This window comes from Protopterus annectens, chromosome 1.part0, assembly GCF_019279795.1.
Source record: "Protopterus annectens isolate FY-2018-M chromosome 1.part0, PAN1.0, whole genome shotgun sequence".
Lineage (NCBI taxonomy): Eukaryota > Metazoa > Chordata > Ceratodontiformes > Protopteridae > Protopterus > Protopterus annectens.
Genome location: NC_056725.1, coordinates 977,281,811 through 977,297,849, shown reverse-complemented (window position 1 = coordinate 977,297,849; position 16,039 = coordinate 977,281,811). Strand labels below are relative to the sequence as shown.

General features: G+C 37.1%; 1 protein-coding gene across 2 annotated transcripts in view; it reads left to right on the top strand.

Annotated features, from left to right (window-relative positions):
• The first annotated feature begins 875 nt into the window (after nt 1-875).
• Nucleotides 876-16,039, top strand: part of ECT2L (epithelial cell transforming 2 like) — a 1,012,011-nt gene continuing 996,847 nt past the window's right edge. Inside the window, exon 1 of one of the 2 annotated variants that reach the window (XM_044064710.1) lies at nt 876-1,043. The gene's annotated coding sequence lies outside the window, so the exon portion shown is untranslated. The remainder of the gene's footprint in view (nt 1,044-16,039) is intronic. The other variant, XM_044064701.1, reaches the window with a different exon arrangement.

Here is a 16,039-nt window from a genome sequence, read left to right as displayed (position 1 = left end):
ATAACCTTTGAACCCTTCCCTTTGCTAACATCATTGTCCTCCCTCCATTTCTCGTGTGTGTGTGTGTGTGTGTGTGTGTGTGTGTGTGTGTGTGTGTGTGTGTGTGTGTGTGTCTCTGTGTGTGTGTGTGTGTGTGTGTGTGTGTGTGTGTGTGTGTGTGTGTGTGTGTGTGTGTGTGTGTGTGTATGTATGTGTGTGTATGTGTGTGTGTCTCTGTGTGTGTGTATGTATGTGTGTGTGTGTGTGTGTGTGTGTGTGTGTGTGTGTGTGTGTGTGTGTGTGTGTGTGTGTATGTGTGTGTGCGTGCGTGCGTGCGTGTGTGTGTGTGTGTGTGTGTGTGTGTGTGTGTGTGTATGCTCACTTACATATGTGTATTCAGCTGCAATGACTTCCTTCCTCCTTGATTGACTCAATGGTCACACACATCACCTGATGTTAGACTAGAACACTGCTGATTCCTGTCTCAGCATTGCACATCTAAGCAAAACTACAGTCCTGCTTACATTGCTGTTTAATAGGTGGCAATATCAATGTTCATATATTACATAGAACATTCTTATCATTTTCATATGGTTACAGTGCAGTCCACCAATGCTCAGCATACTTTGTGTTTTTTGCCTTGAAGCAAACATTTATTCTGCAGTACGTAGTCTAGAACTGTGCACACTGAACAGTGTCAGATTCTTCTTGAGTAAAATGAGATTTCACTGCTGCATCTGACATCCTACTCTCTTTTATCTCTTACAAGTGAAAATATGCATTTGACTTCTTACTACTTGACAATGTAAACAGCCTGCATGAGGACACCAGCAGAATGAGCATGCGTTTTGATGTGGTTTTACAGCCCTTTATTCCTTCTTGAGATTACAGTGGGAGGAGGAACCTTCTTTGGGAACAGCATGGCAGATCTGAGTGGTTGTTGTGCTGTGTCCATGGAGACCCTATTTGCAAATCACTAATGAAAATAAGTAGGCAGTCATTGCAAAGAACTTCAGCTAACCTTTACCAGAATGTGAAGAGAAATAGGCTGTGGATCTTGGAAGGTAAGTAGTTTTGAATTATTTTATGTGTTGTTACAATCTCTTGTAAAATTCTTAAAAATACATAGTGTATTACTGAAAAATGAAATGAGCATGTGCTGAGAGTTCCTGCTGAAATATGGAGTGGTATCATAGGCTGCCATTGCAATAAGTAATCTGTATCTGAGCAAGAGAAATGTTTTCATATTTAGTTCCCCAAGAATTCACCGGTAAAAGAAAGAAACGTGCCTGCAGAAACAGTATGGCATTGTGAGAAAAGAGAAAGAATAATTCTAGAATACGAAACTGCAGCAACAATTGAAATCCATACAACAGGAATATGGCATGATTAGCAAAATTCAGCATTCAGCCATGTAAATGCATGCATTCTTTTAGCTATGCTTTGAAATGTGCTGTTAATTAAAAGCTCTGGGCTAGGCTTGTCTTTAAACTTGACGTAACCAGAGTGTTAAGAGTTGTTGGGAAATACTGATATGTCACTGATATGTGTACATGTAAGAACAAGGTGTAAGGCGAGTGCTCTGAGCCTATACTCCTGTAACAGAATCCTAATAATGCCTAGGTACCCACTTACCAGAATTTCTTGATTCATTAAAATCCTAATTGTAAGTTATTTATGTATGTCTACAGAATCTCCTTATTTAATGGGATCAAAATGCTGTTTGTAAATATTAGAAAGTTTGCAGAATTGCTGCATCTCAATAGACACGCACACATCAGTGGGGGATTTAGAGGTTAAAATAACAAGGAAATAATGAACTTAACAGTATATCTGGGTTTGAGTCCCAAAACCTCCACATATATGCAACAAAGGCTGGCAAACATGAAAATTACTTCCTGGTTGATGTATTACTTCAACCTGTTATAAAAAAAGGTTTATGAAGTGTTGGAAGGCTCATTAACTAGTTGACTGCAGTGTTATTTTTAACAGTGCAGGTTTGCAGAATGTATCCACAAACTTTTGTTTCACAGGACAGCAGAAGACCAGTAATGTGGACGTGGATATCAGTATGAGAATGTTGTTTACTGAGAGGACTGTTAAAGCTGTACTGTGGATGAGCTATTAAACTGAACCACTAGAAGATGATGAATGATTTGTTCAGAATCTGTTTATTTATTTGTTTTTATTTATTTCATTTTACATTTGTTTACTGGGAAATGCTTTCAGTGGAGGCCCGGGGAGATAAGCTCCAAGTCATAAAGTAACATGGTAAAAGTATCACATATTAACAACAGTGAAGTACTTCATATTAACAAAGACAATAAAACAGTGTTAGACATTGCAACTATAGATATAACGCTTAGTAGAGCTTATAGTTATATAAAAAAGTATTTGCAAATATGCAGAGATAACTAGATTGGCAGTTGATATATAAACATAATTGTCAATACGGTGTGAGGAGAATGCCTCCCTTTTCCTGCTTTAGCTTTCTGGACGTTAAACAGTTTCATCCATGTTTATTTATTTGCACTTTGTTGACCGGCTTATTCCCACTAGGCCAAGTTTAGCCTTCGATATGTGAGTGTAGTGTCTATGTGTTTATTTTTTTACCGTAAGGTGTTCTTTCACATTCATAACTTCATTTGGGTGATGTGCAGGAGTCTGCATTTTTTCATTTGTCACTGATTCGCTCTATTTCTCTTGATATACCACCTTCTGACTGTTCCCTCTGTACCTCAGAATCCCTTCTGCTGTATTAATCACTGTAGCTAGATTTCTCAACATTTAAATTTGATGCATTAACTACCCTGGTGGCCTTCCCCAGTTCATGAAAGACAATTCACCATCTGCTCTACTCTGCTGATATTTAGAACATTTGCATTTCACATAACTTCATAGTTTCATAGGTTGTTACTAGTCAGTAGCTCAATTAAGAATTTTGAAGTCTATTCACTGCAGTCCTTCTAACCCATTTAGTTACTTTCCCTGTCTATATGTGATATGACTAAGCCAGAAGTTTTGGTATCCATTCCATTTATCTAAGTTAGATTTGAAGATAGTGAGGGATGTGCTTTACTTTACAGACAGAGCGCTTTGTTTCAGAGGTGGGCAATTCTTTGAGAGAGATATCTGTCATGCCAGTCAGTTCTATATATGTTGCAGTATAGAGTTAGGTCAGCTGATTTTGTATTTGTGCTGCTGGCACACTTGCTGATATGTAGTAGGTCATTTGGACATTTATAACTTTGTAGTTCAGGCATAGATCACCCTGTAGGAATATGTAGGAGACAAAGAAGAGCGAATGGGATTTTAGATACTTTGGGTAATATGCTATGGAGCTCATGCGCAATAATTTTTTGGTGAGGAACCAATGGTGTTTTTCATGTTAGAATAAGTGTTTAGATAAACACTTACAAAAGGATACATAGTATTCTAGTATGGACCTAATGGGGAATGAGTAGAGTGGAAAGATGACCTCTTTAGACCAAGAACATATCATTAGGTAAAAAGTTGGGCAAGGTGGAGAATTTGTTATTGATAAAGGTGTGTAGGTCTCAATGACAGTGTCTACTTTAAGGTTGGTGTAATCTATGTATAAGAGTGTGAGAGTTCCTCTTTTCCCAAACTGTACAACACTATATTTTCTGGTGTTCACTTTTAGACTATGATTATGACATCATGTGTTTGCTTGTGTTTGTCTATCTTGGAGGATCCACGTGTCTTTAGTGAAGTTGATGCTGCCTCTGAATTTACAGTTGTCCACTGATTTGGTCAGTCAGAAGCCTGGTTTGATTCTGCAGCTATCCCTGTACTGATACTACCATGGAACAGTCCTTAGACTCGGTGGTCTCTTGCCTTGAGACATACAGATGATCCTTTCTGAGTGTAATAATCCTGATACTGAAGGATCAGGATTAAGTTTACCAGTTTTCTTTCCTTTTTCCTTCCTTCCTTCTTTCTTTTTGCTGTTTTCTACAGTGCTGAATTCACACGATGTGTGTCTCTGAATTGGCACCTCCCTGCACACTGCTTTTCACTATGCTATTTCACTTAACGCAGTGAGTTAATTGTTTCTGAATACCTCCTGAGTCCAAATTAGAATATGCAGATGAGCGAAAAGTAAAAAAGGAAGCAGAAAATCCATAGCCCATCACTAGAAAGATATGGAGTTGGAGTCAAAACTTGTAGAAGTACAAGCGGTATTTTGACTGGCAAGGTTTTATTGCCATTAAATATTCTGAAATTCATGACTTGCACAAGAAAAACAAAAATTCACAGGAACTGTTGTTTTCCAATGCATAGTATACTCCCATGCAACTGAGCCAGGATGTGTTAGTTGTTATAAAGCTATAAACAAATGGATCTCATACCAGCTTTGTTGTCTTCTGAATTAAAGCCCTGACTATGAAGCAGCTATTCCATATTCAGCTAGTGTCCTGAGGCTGAGGTAGCTGGAAAGAACAACGATGAAATAGAGCTGGCCTACTTCTCTCTCTGGGGAGATGGATGGAAGTGCTGACTCCATGACAGAGTCTCTGATGAAGACTGGGGACTATACGTAATGGATCATTGCTATTGAAAAATGTGCATGCTGATTGGACAGCCCAGCCAGTATGCCCATTGTAAATTGAGCATATAACAATAGAAAGAAGCCTAGCTGCTTAAGTACCATTGAGTGTCCATACATTTCTGTTGAGATATGCTTAGTGGCCAGAGCAAAATACAAGAAAAATCAGGTACATTCTTCAAAACTAAAGAAAGAGAAACAGAGACATACCTGCTTTTCCTAGTATTTCTGTGCTGTGCCTCCTAAAATCACTGCAGACTCTCATACCTCTCAACTTCTGGATTTTCACAGAATGTGTAGATATTTGCCTAATAGTTTTGGTCCTTTCCTCATAAAAATTATTGTTTTTCTGGCAAGCTGTTAGAGATTGAAGTCATTAAATAAAGACAGACATTTTGAGTTCAAGCTTCATGTCCTTTCAAAATTGCATGCTAGCATAAAACTTATTCAATTAACTTTCTAAACAGTTTATAAGAGCAATATTTAAAGTCTGCACCTATTTTTGAACCTTTGTCCTCCTTTTTGTTGTGTTTGGTGCAGGTTTTTTACATTCTATGGAGAAAAAAAAAACAGCAACAGAGATTCTCTTTTCTCTGTTGCTGGTCCTGCACTTTACTGATGTTCTTTGCAACAGTGGGAATGTAACTCCCATACACATACATGCACAGTACATCAGTAAACATGGAAGAACACTACAGTGACGCTATACAAAAATATTATTTTAAAAAAATAAGCAATTGCTTTCTTAAATGATGTCATTGTATAATAGCAATAACTCATGACTGGGTGTGAGTATCACAGGATTAACACGTCTGGCTTTGTTTAATCACTCAGACTTTACCATCTTGATTAATCCACACCACCTGTGGGTTAATCCTATGATATCCATACCCAGTCATGGGTTATTGTGAAATTATTGGTGATACTTTGCCTTCAAAGAGGCAAGACAGTTGAGGGGAAGACACACAGCTATTATGCACCCAGAGCCATAGCTGGTTTTAGGCACCAGAGAACTCTGCTGTCTCTGTGGTCCACTGGTCTGGGGACCCCCAACCACAGCAAGTGATCTTATTTTGATATTTTGTTACATGTTTGTCAAACCAACAAAGGTTGGTACAGAAATCTTGTGTATGTAATAAACCAGGTAGGTAATAGTGGCTCATTGGATGAAGACTCCTAAGGCTTGGAACTATTTGTTTTTCTTAAATTCAAAATTATCTCTGGTTGTAGTGACAGAGTTTTTTTTTTCAAGCAGCAGGTTTCATAATTTACTCAAATGTTTTACCAGTGACATAATATTCTTGACTTAGTTAAATCATGCTGGTGGAGATTCTGTCCACTACAACTAACATCATAGTTGGAGATAGTTATCAGTGAAACCCACAGCTGCAGGGAGCCTCCTGGTCATCCTTGAGTATGAATGAGGTGGCCCCACAAAATCTGTTGTTACTTGGGGCAAATGAGGAGAAAAAAGATCATTCATTCTCTGATTATGCACTTTATCCTAAGCAGGGTTTTATATCACCCTGTTAGGATAAAGCTAGTAATCAGTGGATGAACATGAGCGAGATAAGCGTTATCGGCAGCCCATGGCAAGTGATCTCAGTACGTACCTGGGATTTAAAGAAGAGCAGATATTCCCTATCTTCAGGTATGGCTTTCTCTTTCAGGAAGTTTTACAAATGCTGGTAGGATACCATGTTTTCTAACATAACTTCTTTGCCCAAGAATTCTGGCAAAACAAAAAATAATGGTGGAATCAATACTCAGAATCAGAAACACTTTTTAAATATTACTCTTATCAGTTAAAAAGCTAATAAAATAACATATTTTGCATCAACATGCACTTCTGAACAATGCGAATTATGAAGCTCTAATATCTGGTTATTACTGCCTGTCTGTAATCCTGAGTGATTTACCAGCAAATCATTTTTTTAATTAGGGACAGAGCAAAAGAAGACAGGCAAAACAGGTTCATATGTGGTTACTAGGCTATCAGCCTAAGAATAATTTTAAGCCTTGCCAAGCTTACCTCAAATTTATCAAAATATTCTTGACGTGTTAATTCCCCAAGGAGTTTTACAGTTAAAGGTTTGTACACAGGCTGTTCCTGTCCATTAGGAACATATGAACCAAACCAGGGGAAAATTTGTGATTTTCCATCCACTGGTCAAAGTTATGTTTGAATAGGGTAAGATGAGCTTTGCTTCATATATATATGAGGCCTGTTTCAGAGAAGGGGCAATCTTTGAAACACATACCTGTCCCTCCAACATGAACCATTTATGTCAAAGACAAGGTCAAGGTCCTTAGATTCTGTATTTCAGTGCTATTTGTTTTGTGTGTATGCAACAAGTTCAGTGTGGGATCAGAGGATGCCTTGTAGGCTAGGCATAGATCGCCATTCAACAGTCTGTAGGAGACCAAGTACAGGGACAGGGCTTTGAGATGGTCTGCGTAGGACTTGTTTGCTCCCTGTATCCTTTTTGTGTGGAACTTCTGTGGTCTCTCATGTTATTGCAAATGCCTGTCAGTTACATTCAGAAGGGTGTGTTGCACTCAGTGACTGGTCTGATCAGAAGTGAGTACATCAGAACAATGATCTCCTTAGACCTGGATACAATCCCCTTACTTATAAGTTGTGCAACATACAATGATTTTCTCACCACAGTAGACGGGGTGGTCAAAGGTCAGGTTACTGTCAAAATATGTTCCCAAAGCCCTGACAACTCCAGTTAGTGGTGATCTCCTTGTCCTGAAATCCTTTTCTAAAGCAGATGCTGTCCAGCTCTTGTTCACTGGTAATTCTGTAAGCTGCATACATGGTTCAGTAACTTTTACAAGTGAATTTATAGTGAATACAACCAAGTCTAAACCTGTGTCAAAGAATGCACTGTAGTGACTTCTTGCAACACTTTGGCTCAGGGACATTCTGTGAAATTAGGGATGGTGACAGGTATGCATTACACATCAGAGAGGTGAATAAAAATGTTGTTTGATGGCTGTTAAACAATAGTCACAGATTTCATTTGGCAGTAGTAGTGTCACACAATGTACTGATTATTTGCTGAAGTCAATGTAAAACTAGTATCACTATGGCTTATGCTTTGTGTGCGTGTGTGTGTGTGTGTGTGTGTGTGTGTGTGTGTGTGTGTGTGTGTGTGTGTGTGTGTGTGTGTGTGTGTGTGTGTGCGTGTGTGTAGAGGTGGGTGCAGTGTAAGAGTAACAAGGTAGTCATAATATTTATTTATTTGACATTTGATTAACAGGAAAGTCCAACTGGATAGAAGCCCATTTTCAGCACAGGCCCAGGGAGAAAAGCTCCAAATTATTACAAAACATTTTAAGAACAATAATTTTAAATCTTTAAAATAAAAAAAAAATCTGCAGTTTAAATTATTATAACAAATTAGACATTATGTAAAAGAGTGTGCCTCCTCTGTACTCTTTCATCTTGTATTACAAACATCATCTGCATTGCCATTATGTTGGTGGTGGTGGTGGTGGGCGAGGGGGTTGCAGTGTATTTAAGACTGACAAGCTGGCAGTAATTGTTTTTACCATCACAGACATAGATCTTACACATGATAAGTGGTTATCTTTGGTGGTTTGGTAGGAGTAGGATCCATGTGAAAGCAACTGCTCATTGCCACAGCAGCATAGTGAGTACCTTTGCCATTTCACAATGCTGTGCTCTAGATGAGTTCTTGATTGTAGCTTTTTCTACATGGAGTCTGCATACCCTCCCTATGGGATCTTGTTTCTTCCAACAACAAAAAAAATTGCTGTAGGTGAAACGGCATTCCTCCAGTTTCTTTGAAGGTGAGCATGTAGCGTGTATGTGTCTGTGTTTGTGAATCTTGTGATAGACAGGGCTCTCCAAGGGCAGTGTGTGTACACAAAAAGTATCACTGATTTGTATCTGTGGACACATACAAAAATGCTGGGCATGTATATAACTAATCTGTGTAGTAGTAAAAAAATGTGGTTAACAAGTAATTATCCTTCATAAGTAATGCATAAGATGTCCTAGAACACTCAGACTCTCAGAGTTTCTAGGAGGATAGGTGGCTTCCACACCCTAGACTGTTTAAATGGATTTGGACATAAACTTAATGGTGGCATCCGCTCTCAACCATACCCATTCTAAAACCAGCCTTGCTCAGAGGTGTGTAGAGAAGGTTGCTGTGGCTTGTGTTGGCGGGCTGTGGTCTGGTCATTATTTATTTAATTTTCCTCGCAACCAAACTTCAGAGGTATGCATAGGAGGTCATTATAGCTTGTATTGGGGCTGGCAAAAGTTTGATCATTTTTAATTATTTCACAGACCTCAGGGGTATACAAGGAAGGCCACTGCAGCTTGTGTAGGGGTAGAGTACTGTCTGGGAGCAACATGTATGAATATATCGCTGCAAACCATTCCACACTATAGCCAGAAAGTCCAAATTAGAAAGTTGAATCACCGTTCTTCTATTAGAACAGAAAGCTTAATAACAAAGTTGCAAAATAAAAACCTCTTGCCAATAATTTTACATCTATACCATTCCCTTTTGATATATTAAAACACACCCCACAGTAAGTAAACACAATTAAAACCAATTGCAGCCTTAAAAGCAAATTTACAAAACACATTTCCAATTACATTCTTTGTTAAGTCCCTTAGGTTGAAGTGTATTGTATTTCAGGATGAAAATTGACTCCTTCCTCCGTAAATTGTATTTAACTCCTTCAGATGTTAAATAAACATTTTTAAACTGCTCTAATAACGTGGCCTACAAGCCTGTGGGATCTCCTCCATGATATTTATAGCAATGCTCTGCTACTGGTCTTATCTGTTTGTTGTTCCTTATATCTCTTATGTGCTCTTTTAACCTCGTAGCAAAGCTCCTTTTGCTCTCCCTTATATAATATTTATCACATGGGCATTTTAGCCCATATATTATTCCCTCACTTTTACAGGAATAATATCCTTGTTCCTGAAATGTAATGCCATTATTTATAGGAAATATTCTAACCATGTACTGACATACACTACATCCTCCACAAGGATGTATATACTTATATAAAAAGGGAATGGTATAGATGTTCCCTTGAAAAATACTTCTTGACTTCTTTTTATTATTGGTCTTTTAAATCTTCCACAAACCAAGAAGTCTCTTATGCTTTTACCTTTTTTATATGAAAAATTCAGCTTAACATTTTCCAAAAGTGATTCTTCCCTCTTAACACATGTCCAATAATATCTAACCAAGCTTTCCAGTTTTTCCGAGAACAATGTATATTTGGGTATAAAATATATATTCTGTTCTTTACTTCCACTAATACTGTCTCTATACTTAATACTGTTTCTGGGATTTTGTTCTTTCATTTTTTCAACTTTCCTATATCCCTATTTTACCTGATTTTCATCATATCCCCAATTAAGGAATATGGACATAACCTTCACCATTTCTAACCTACATTCTTGTTTTTGGCTGCATAACCTACTGACTCTGAGGAATTCACCATAAGGTAGAGATGCCATTGTATGAGGGAGATGGCAACTAGTGCCATGTAACATATAATTGTGATGGCTAAATGTCCTATATATTGTTTTAGCTACTATTCCTTTATCCTTACCTTCTGTTGTAATATCCAAAAAGTTAACTATTTTTCCTTTTTACAACCCATCAAATCGAATGCCAAATTTGTTCTCATGTAGATTTTCCACAAGTCTTTCAACTCTTTCAAAACCCCCTTTGCATATGAATATAAGTTTGTCTATAAATCTAAAGTGCCTTTTTACAAATTTATTATAAAAATCATTTTTATACATAAATGCGCTTTCAAAATAGCTCATAAATATATTAGCATACATAGGGGTGAAAGCCACTCCCATGGCTGTTCCCTGCATCTGTCTATATAAGGTGTCATCAAATTCAAATATATTTCTTAAGGCAAAATAAAGTTAACTCTTTCACATATTGTGTCTTAGGACTATCCCCTAAAAAATGTTCCATAGCCTCCATTCCATAAATCTGCTGGATATTGGTACAGAGACTGACCACATCAACCCCACAAAATACACGTCCTTTTCCAACTTAATTTTCTTCATTTTCTCCAGAAAATCAAATGAGTCTTTTATATAAGATGGTAATTTTACCACTTTCCTTAACAGATAATGATATAAAAAAGTTCCTAAATTGTGGGTAAAATACCCACAGGCTGACACTATTGTCCACCCCGGTGGATCACTTAAACTTTTGTAGATCTTAGGAACACAAAAAAATATTTGCCATATTACAAGTTTTATTACTAATCTTTTGCTGTGCATCTTCTAATGTAAAATATTTTAATCTCCTTTATATATTAATTCATCATATTCCTTTATGGCCTTTCTATATTCCTCAATCTTAATTTTCTTGTATATATTGTCATTACTTAGATGTTCATTGCACATTTTCAAATATTGAGAAAAGTGCATAATTACCAGCTTGCAGTTTAAATATTATTTCACCATTAGCACTTAAGTTTTTTCAGACTAGACCATTCATCCTTGCTCATGTCATATTGAATGCTATTTTTGAAAAACAAAGAACATTCTTTTTCATCCACATGATTTAATATAAAATAAAACTGCTATACATCTTCATTCCTAAAGGGGGGGATAAAATTACTTTTATTTGGTATACTTTTTGTATCTAATACACAATATGCATTAGCCTTGACTTCTGAATCATCTTCAAAGTTCTCAAAACACAAGAAAAAACTGTCATCGCTAGATGCAGTATCTTTACCATTTACAATGCTGTTCCATCATTAACTATGTCATTCTTAAAATAATCACGAATATGCAGTTTTCTAATCAAGTTAAAGATATCCCCCTTTATTTCATAAATTCTTCGTAAAACCGTTGGAATAAATTTAAGGCCTCTATTTAATACAGCTCTTTCAGTATCACTATGAATATATTAACTGTAATCATTAATTTTTTCACTTTCCAAAAATCACATATCAGACACTAATACCTTTTGGGGGTAAGGGTGAGGAGACAAGCTATGTATGTGTATGACAGCAGTAACTTGAAATATATGACTATGTCCATTTGAGTTTTTGCTTTCATCCTACTCTAACACAAGATGGGTACACAGACAGTGACTCCTTTTTTGTTGAGGGGCATATAGAGAGGCAGGCAGGCAGTATTCTAAGATAGGATTTATGTATTCTGTCAAACATTTGTCTGGTCAGTTTATTGTGAGCTGTTATTTAAACACTAACCCTTGGACACAAAGAAATAAGACTGAATTTCTTTTGTTACTCATGATTTTTGTTTAGGTCACCACTGGATCAAAACTGTAAAATGAACCTTAGGGCATCTATAACCCTATGGCTTCTGGGGACCACCCTCACTTTATTCATTGTTTCCATTTATTTTTACAGTTATTAATGTGCTGTCTTGCTCATTTAAGGTATTTTAAAAGGATACAAGGATAAGTAAAGTTGAACAGCAGCGCTGTATTCCTTTATTTCTTTCCTTAGTCATATATTTTAGGCCACCACCAGATGAAAAGGCTGTTTAAAATTTTCTAAATGGACTTCATGGCATCTAGAAAGCTATGTCTTCTGGAAAAATATGAAGAGTAAGGCAAAATGTGACAAAAGGGAAAAAAAGGTAATGTGCATGTTATGAGGAGCCTGGAGGGGCAAACAAGGGGGATTACTGGAGAATGTTGGTCTGTCTGTGAGGGGGTGAAACAGCAGGCAGTGGGAGTGTCATGGAGGCCTTTACCTATGGCTCCATTTCAACTAAGATTGGCTATTTATAGTTGTTGAAGCATCATTGCAACTAAATGCCAGTCACTGTGAATGTCCCACTGAGGGATGGGACAACATGGTGTGGTATACTGGCCTGCCATAATATAAGAGCATTATAACTATGGTTCAGTCTGTCCACACTACTCATAAAACTTTGCAGCATAAACTAAAAGGTTGCTTAGGATAGATAACAATGACAGAGTGATATGAGTGGAAGTGTCCAGGGGCTTCCAACTTGACACTTTCTGTGGACCTCCAAAATGCTAACACCACACCTGCCCAGTATACAGCATTCCATGGGAAGTTGTGGATATGCACATTGAGGACTGTTAGGGATTAACTGACTCTCCCTGATTCCTTAAACAGATGATATAACCACTGTGATGAAAGGAGATACTGCCAGCCCAGCTATCTGGAATTTTGTAAAACATTATATGTCATTTGTGAATATCAACATAATTCATATAAGATGCTTGTATTACAAATGTATTAGAACTGTATCATGTATATATAAAACTAGGTTTGTATAGTGTTACAAATGTATTAGAACTGTATATCATGTATATATCAAACTAGGTTTGTATAGACATGTGTGTTGAAAAGATATTTTATGAAGTGCTTGTGCTTTAAATGAAACCTCAGCATGCCCAGCTGGAATAGAACAGAAATGTACATGCAATATTGGAACTGTTTAAATGTATATATTTTGATAGTGGAAATTGGAACACAGGAGGTTAACTTCAGTCTAGTAAACTTCAGGAAAAATAGCTGAAATTAAATTACTTTATTGCAGCTAGAGACGCAATGTCTGTACTAGGGAACTTTCTGTATTGTCTTTGAAGTGTTTTATCGTTTTATGACTTCCAGCATCTGCCAAAGATCTGAGGTGTATTTATTTTCATAGGTAGATGCTAAATACTGCTAGCTTCTAGCAATGGGGGTTTCACCTGGGATAGAGTCAGATGACAAGAAATGATGTCATTCTGTAAGCTATCCTAGTAGTAATATTTGAGATATTAATTTAAAAAAGCCTCTTAGAGAGACACAGCATGCTGCATTCTGTCTTGGACCTGACAACATCAGCTAGAAGATCCATTTGCCACATCTGCCTTGCTTTGATGAAGTAAGTTACTAGGGAATAGTATAATTCTCTTAGGTATATTCAGGAATATAGTGAAGCTTAGTTTAGATTTATTTTTTATTTTATTTGCAGTTTGTTTGCCAGGATGGTCCATTGGGCCACAAGGAGCTCATTTTCAATGGAGTCCTGGGGTGAAAAGCTCCAGAAAAATACAAATACATAGTACACATTGTACATACACATTACAGATTATCTCATAGGAATACAAAGTAAATATGATAAGAAAAGGTTAACAATGATAGAATACATCAATATAGTTCATTAAACAGCAATAAACACTTTTTTTTACAAAAGTAGCAGCATAGGGCACCTGTTAAGTAGTTGGTCAAATAGTTCAATAGAGCTGTGGGACTACAGGAGACAGTGATGACGTCTTTAGTTCTAGGAGAGTAGGAAGTGGTATTAGAAGGATTAGGTAGGATGGGAACAGGAGCACTTCCATTGTGAAGTTAGGTGTGAGTGTAACAAGGTTTTAAATGAGGAGAGACTGCTGGTGATGTGGATAGAGATGGTAGGGAATTCCAGAGGCGTGCAAGAGAGAAGGACATTAGGTGATTCCCAGGTGGACGTGTGGGTTTGTGCAATTTAATTGTTTTTTGGGAATTAGATCTAAGAAGTCCTTCTGGTTCATGCATTTTAAAGGTAGTGGCTAGGGAGGGACAAAGAGAGGGGTTTTAAATGAGTTTGTGTGGTTGGATGAGTTGGGTGTAAGTGAGGAGGTTAGGTAGCTCAAGCCAGTTTAGTTGGTGAAGAGAATTACAATGGTGAGAAATGGCTCTGTGACCTGCCACAAATTTTGTTATCTTGTTATAGCAAGAGTATTGTTTTGTTCTGAGGGATGATTGCAGATTGGTGAGGATAGATGCACCATATAGGAGGGATGGGATGAGATATGTATTGGCTAGTATGAGCCTGGTGGAAGGAGAGATTTAACGATTATGGCAGTATAGCATACCATGTTTTTTGTGGGTTTTTTGATATTTACTTGTAAATGTTTGTCGAATTTTAGTTGATTATCTATGAGTACTCCTAGTAGTTTAGTGTCAGAGACTATTTCTAGGGGAGTATTGTTTTTGCTGATGATTATGAATGAGTGTTTATCTAGGGAGGAGATTTTGGAGGTGGTAAATAACATAAGTTTAGTTTTGGTTGCTTTAAGAGCCAGATGGTTATCTAGCATACACTGCTCAGTAGAGGAGAAGGCACTTTGGGTAAGCTTATTTAGAGTGGATAGAGGAGGATGAGCAGATAATGGTAGAATCTTCAGAAACATTTCAAATATATGAAACTACTGAAAAACTTCTAAAATATATATTCCTAACACCAAGAGATGACATGTAAAATGAAGTAAAGCAATAAATAACTGTTAATGCTTCAGATGACGACTGACCAGAAAACTAGAAGAAGTCCCTATTGGCTTAAAAATCCTTCATCTGCATACATTCTGATGATGATTTTACATTTTTGATCCATTTCAAGTCTTTCCCATTGTCTAAGTTCAATCTTATCAATCACAACAATCTCATCTTTATTTTCTACCACTGGAGATCATGTCTACACTGGGGAGATCATGTCACCAGATTGTTACCTTAGATAAGCATAATGCTACCTTATAATGGGTGTTTCTATAGGACACCCCACATACTTATGATTAGAACACATATGCATCCCCCACACCACCCCCATACACAAGAACATTGCTAAGAATCAAGCACGCCCCTCATCACGATGATTCACGCCTTCAGAATATATGATTCAGCATATAGGAATGATGCTGACTTCCAGGGGTTACCATGACAATGACAATGATTTGACTGCAACAAACAGAATGCAGTGAAGTGAAGAAAGCAGAACTAATACAAGAAGCAACATTAGAACAGGTGGTGGAACAAAGCAGGCCACTTACTAGGAAGTAAAAAGAGGATAAAAGTTCATATATCAATAAGAATAAGAGTATTAGAAATATCATTAGAAAGAACTGGGGTATCCCACAGTTGGATGATGATGATCCTCCCAGAGCAATTTGTAGGACCCAGGTTTTTTTTTTTGTTACAAGAATACTAGATCTTTTAAGGCACATGTTGTTTTATGAAAGACTTTTTCAAGATCAAATTGAATTTCTGCCTTTAGAATGGGTAATTACTTTTAGAATGCAATAATTTGTGCAAATACATACAAAGGAGTGCTAATACATTGAAAATTCCAGACACTTTAGGGCTAAACAAATTTGATCAATATGCAAACTGGTATATTTAGCCAGGCTTTTTATCAAAGAACATAGTTTATCAAGCGCGAATAGAACAGTGTTTTTTTGTATTGGATAAGGCTGGAGTTTGGAATGGCTTGGTAGACGTCTTTAATGAATATATTGAATAGTAGGGGGCCTAAAATGGATCCTTGAGGGACACCTTTGGGATTATTAAGGAAGGGTGAGGTGGCTTTATTCCATTTGACTGCTTGTTGTCTGGTTGTGAGGTAGCTGGAGAACCACTTGGTACAGGAAGGGGATAGGTTTAATTTGGAGAGTTTATTAAAAAGCAGGCTGTGGGAAATAG